Source organism: Lycium ferocissimum, chromosome 11 (genome assembly GCF_029784015.1).
Source record: "Lycium ferocissimum isolate CSIRO_LF1 chromosome 11, AGI_CSIRO_Lferr_CH_V1, whole genome shotgun sequence".
Classification (NCBI taxonomy): Eukaryota; Viridiplantae; Streptophyta; class Magnoliopsida; order Solanales; family Solanaceae; genus Lycium; species Lycium ferocissimum.
In genome coordinates, this window is record NC_081352.1 from 27,804,812 (window position 1) to 27,810,959 (window position 6,148).

Genomic DNA, 6,148 nt, shown 5'->3' on the forward strand with positions numbered 1-6,148 from the left:
AAGCAATAACAAAACAATGGTAAACAAAAGCTAAGAAATAAAGACTTACGAAATCATCATTTTTTATATAGGATTTGGTCAATGTTTTCTCAAACCAAGCAATAGTGTAATGTTAGATAGGTGGCATTTTGTTTGAGAGACTATTGAGTGAAGTCATTTGTGAGCATGTTGGATAGTAAAATGGAAGACTATGGGGATTTGTATAGGTCATAATACAACCATCCAACCACTCTATTTAATTTATTCAACTCATCTATTTAATTCATTCAACCATTCAATTACTCTTCATTCAACCACTCAATTACCTTCATTCAACCATTCAACCACTCTAATTAATTCATTCAACCCCTCTCCAACTACCATTTAACTAATCAAAATAACAGTTACATTCAATAGAAGTACTTGGCTACAACTGCCACATTGTTACTGATCAAAATAGGCTAGCCATCAAATTAACAGTTACATGCAAAGGACATAAAACACATAATAGTACTTGGCTACAACTGCCAATTGTTTCATTCAGAACTGCCAAATTGTTTGAAAAGACATTCAGAACTGCCAAATTGGCTTCTGTTGACACCCAATTTTGTCCCGCCTTCCCTAAATATTTATTTACATTTATAGTATTTTTGGCAATTTAAGAAATGATTATTTATATTTTTTACTATAATTATTGGATTTTACTAATACTGGCTTTTATTATCCTGTTGTAGTCACTACTGTTATTATCTTCTATTTTATTACCGTTACTACTACCACTATTATCATCATCATTATTATTATTATTATTATTATTATTATTATTATTATTATTATTATTATTATTATTATTATTATTATTACTACTATTATTTTGTTATTATTATTACTACCAAGATATTATTATTATTCGCATTTTATCATTTCAAAGCATATTTTTGCCATCTTATGCACACGCATCGCAATTATCTTCGCATAATTAAATAATAGCGTTTATTTACGTTGACTTTAAAAATATTATTACACGGCTATTACGAGGTTATATAATTTTATTTTTTATCTGAGCACTAATAAATACATACTTTTGTATTTTGGCACACGGAGGTCATTTATGCAAATTTAGAAGCCCAAAATAGCACGAGAAGAAAATATATTTTAGCCCATCCACCCCAATCAACTTATAATTATTTTCGGACCAGGCTAGCAATGCCCAGCCCATATTTTCAATTCATTAACCCATTTTAAATCCACCAGCCCAACCGTATCCGACCCGGTCCGCCCCTCTTTTAATTCAATTAGGTTTCCCTTCATTTTATTTTCCTCATCCGCGCCTCCTTTCTCCCTTCCCCCTTTCCGTTCTCTTCTTCGACGTAAACGGAAAAATCGCAGAGTTCTTTTCGATCATACAGGCCATGCACGGCCATTTCGGGAAAGGAATTAATGACTCATCCTTTCCCCATCAGATTTCAACCATGGTAAAGTCGTCGTCTTCTTTCTTTTTCTGTTTTAATCTGAAACGATTTAATGGATTTTGGCCCTTTGTGAGTTCAAATCCATCTCCTTTATCAGTTCTTTTTTATTTATTTTATTTTCGGGTACGAAAGTTTTAATGAGTTTTGTCTTTCGTGAACCCAAATCGTTTTCTTCATCAGTCCCTTTTCATTTTTTCGGATACAGGCTTTAATAATTTTTGTTCTCTTCTTCGTGGACTCTGATTTGTTGTCATAGTAAAATCCGAACGTTGTTGATTCAAAGTCCCGCCCGTTTTTTTTTAACCACCAAAAACCCTAGCTCGCCCCTATAAATTCTAGCATTTTCCAGAAAAAAAAGGGGGGGAAAAAGAGACAAGTTTTGAGCCGCTTAAAAAAACCTCTCAAAGACAAAAAAAAAAAAAAAAGAGTTATTTCGCCAAAAAATCCCTAAGCAATTTATTTTATCAGTCTTGTACTTAGGTATCGGGTTAAAATATTAAATCATTTTTTTTTGTTTTTCCTTGGCTTCGGGATTGCCTTAAATTTACGGGTTTGGGGAATCGTAGTGTTTGAGCGGATATCGAAAATTCACCCGAAGAAGGTAATTTCTCTCCTTTTTTAATTTTTGTAGCTTTTCCGTTAGCTAAATGTTAATTGTATGTTTAGTTCGAGTAATAGATGTTTTAGATTTTAGTTAAATATGGGGTTTAGTGGTATGCTAGTTTTGGCATCATGTGTTTTGGCTAAGCCACCGCTAGTTTTAGAGCTCGTTGTTGGTCCTGTATGATTAGCACGCAATCGGTTGTATTCCCTGCTTAAAATGTATGATTTATAGTTCTGCTTGACTAGTTGTCTCTTTAGATCTCAGCCCCGTAACCGATTGGTATAATGAAGAGGCTATTAATCTAATCAAATGTGTTTATGTGTTCATACCTATTTGTGATCCCGACTGGTTTATTTTCAGTTTAACTTAGCTTACTAGCATTGTGCATATTCCTGCTTTAATTAGTTTAGTCTCGGCTCAGAAGTTAAAATATTTATTTGTCACGTTTAGTTTGGTTTAACTTCCGGTTTAGTAGTTTGGTTATGTGGGGTATGACAAATGTTTCAATATATCGACGATTTGGTGTATATGTATGAGCTATACTAATATGGTATCATTAATGTCTCCATGTTAGTCCATAAGCTGGTCCCGATAGGTTCGGTGTTGGCGGGGAGTTTATTTTGGTTCATATAGTCTTCATCATGATAAAATAGGATTTAAACGATATTAGCAGTCCAATAGGATTAACAGTCCGAACTCAACTTCGATCAGCCTGTAAACATACAATATCTCTGATTAAATACCATTGTTTGTTTAGAAATGACTTAAATGACTACCATGTTGCAACTGTTCTGGAATTGAGATTCATGCAATAATAAGAGTGGTTCGATATGGATAAAATGTATGTGTAGGCATGCAAACTTTAGAGATTAAGTCTTGAATAGTTTAACCAGTCCTAGTTCAGCACAATCTTGTATTGGATCTAACTTGCGGAATCTATCGTTATGTGATTGATCGTTTGAAATGGTATGAGTCATGGGATATGTCTTTAAAAGATCGAAAGCACTACGAGTACAATTCTTTGCAGCTTTGGACTTATGTAAACGATTCGCTAAATCCGGTAAAATGCTTGAGATACCTTGTTTGTTAAAATATGATATGCATAATATATGATTACTACTTGGATCTGTTCACCCCTTTAACTAAGAATGTCTCGTGAAAAAAGAAATGCATCCTCACAAGGTACGTATTCATTTCTGCTCACGCGCATTAAATTGAGAGTTAACCATAAGCTATGGATCTAAGTATAGTCTAAGAATGGATGAAAATCCAGTCCGAAATGTTGTGTTTTGCACCAGTGAGTATACTGCTAGAACCTGTCTACGTGTTTTGTTTACAGAGATTTATCTCCTTAAAGAATGTTGTAATATGTGGCTATGAATGCTATGTGTATCTAGACTAGTTTGGTGTATCATTCCCCTGTCCCAAGCAGTCGGGTGAATGATCCTGCCTTCCCCTATATGTCATCACGATAATCAACTGGAAATTCTGAAATATGCTTGATTCTAAATACATTTTCCTAAGGTTTCTTTTGCTCAACCGTGTGTAATATTGAGTAAAAGTCTTTACCTATGCAAGTTATAATCAGTCGCGTGTGTCCCCGAGTATAAGAGCTGGTATATTTGCGTATATATGGTGTATCGATCCTTACCCGGTCGATTGATTACACGGTGGCTTTCTTGCCCACCTACCTGTTGGGATGTTGCTCATTGTATACTCTTACCTTGCAATGTACAATATTTTTGATTATGTATATTTACGTATATTATTAATATAGTTTCACTGAAACACGTTAATGGGGAGTGTAGTTAAATCATATTAAGGAGTTTGAATACTTCAACTTTCAATTTCCAGTAGTTCATTTGGTTTAATGCATTTTGTAAAAAAAGATAAAGCTTAGTGCTTGGCTCGGTTGGTTGTGAAGTATACGGGTTGTAAAATGTTTAGCTTCTTCCTTAGTTTTCTTTTTAGTTTGATGAAATCCATTTGAGTTTGGTCATGGTACCTGAGCATCCAAATGATCAGTCCTAAATACGAACTACAATGTGTTGGCAGAGCCCTGCTACTTTCCTTTTCCTCTTTGCCATTATGCTACTGCTGTATGATATACATGGGTTATACACAGCATATACACAATTTGTTTGAGTGTATATTTTACGTGTTTGATATTCTTCATTTGATTATATTCTAATCCTCTTTCTTTTCACTTTTTATGCATGACCGCCGCATACAAGTCCGAGAGACTCGTTCCTCTCCCGCATTCGGAGTTGGGCTAAAAGCCCAACATAATCCCGCTCAAGTCGTCTCTGTTCCATCCCAGTCCGCAGCAAAAGAAATGGAAAACATAAATTCTGGGCTAAAAGCCCAATATGAGACCGACCATCCCAAATGGGGTCGAGTCCATTTAATATCATTTGCTCTTTTATTTCATTTTATGCATTTGAATTTGTGCAACTAACACTTTACTTTGTTTATTTCCTTAGTTAGAACGAACCTTAGCAAAATTAGTGGGACTTAGTCTTAGTAATGGGTAGTAAACTAACAATTAATTCCATAAGTTTCATTTTCTTCCTTTTATATTAGAGTTGTTTATAGTAGCTTAATATTTACTTTTAAAATAATTAATTTTTTTAAAATAGCATATGTTGAATTAAAAGAATTATGTTTTATTTATTACTATCTTAAAAATTTCGAAACATCACTATTACGCAAACATAAAATCAAATATAGTTCAAGTTTTGAGTCGATTATGCATATTTTTTTTAAAGTATAGTTAATAAAAAATAAAGAAAACTCTCATCAGTTATTTTTGTATTTTTTGTTCATACTCCTAAAAATGCAAAAACCCATTAATACCTCGCCCCTTGAATTATGTCAAATATCTATTAAAACGCTGCATAAACCCTACTTTCTTCTACTTATATATTTTATGCGAATCTTATTTTAAATAGCATTTTTAGCAAAAGCCTTAGCAATATTTATAAGTTTATTATTTGGCATCTGAAGTTTTCTTTTATGTAAGATTATCATATTTGGTACAAGTTTTACTCTAAATAGCATTTTTTAAGTCTTAGCAATATTTACGAGTATTATTTAAATAGCATTATTATATTCTTTCTCCAAAACTTTAACAACCTTTATAAGTCTTATTTTGAAATTTGTAACACCTCGTGCATTCGGGCTAAGATTTGTCTCATAAGACGGGGGTATAATGAACCCAATTTGAGTAGTGTATAAATGGTGTTTGAAACCCGATTTGAGTAGTGTATAAATGGTGTTTGAAACCCAATAAAGACATGAGAAGAGCCTTTGGGCAAAGCAAAGTTGAAAGCCACTCTACGGGGCATGTTTGCAAGTGAGTTTGTAGAAGGTCTTACTTCCAGACGACCATAACCCCTTTATTAATTTGGAATTTGGGAAAACTTCCTCCTTGAAAGTTGTAGATCTTTGAAATACCTTTCCAACGGTATATTATGGAGGTCAAACGGACATCTGTACAAAAAGTTATGCCCGTTTTACTAAAAAGTGTTCTGTCAAACGGACATCTGTACAAAGTCTACGGTGGAAACATACGAACCGTAAAAATTATACGGTGGAACATACGGTCCGTACAAATTATACGGGCCGTATATTTCAGCCGTATAATTGGTCCAGAATGTCCAAATCACTGGAATGGTTTTACGGTGTGATATACGGTCCGTACAAATTATACGGGACGTGAAATGGAGCGTAAAATGGGTTCGAAAGTAATTATAAAACTTCGTTTTAAGGCTTTTTCACTTCATTCTTCACACCCCCAAGCCCTAGAACGACCTTATATTCTCTCCCATCATCAAGAACACCAAGGTAAGCATACTCTAATCATTCCAAGTCAATTCTAATATATATCCTTGTAATCTAAACAATAAGTCATCATTCCTAACCTAGGGTTTTCAAGAAAACCCACCTCAAGGTTCAAGAATTCAAGATTTTGGAAATCTTCTTCAAAGTTAAAATCTTTGATTCAAGTTTTGGAGCGATTAAGGTATGTAGAACTTCCATCCACATGTGGGAACCTCTACGTTCTTCCCCATGCTCCGTTTCTTGATATCCA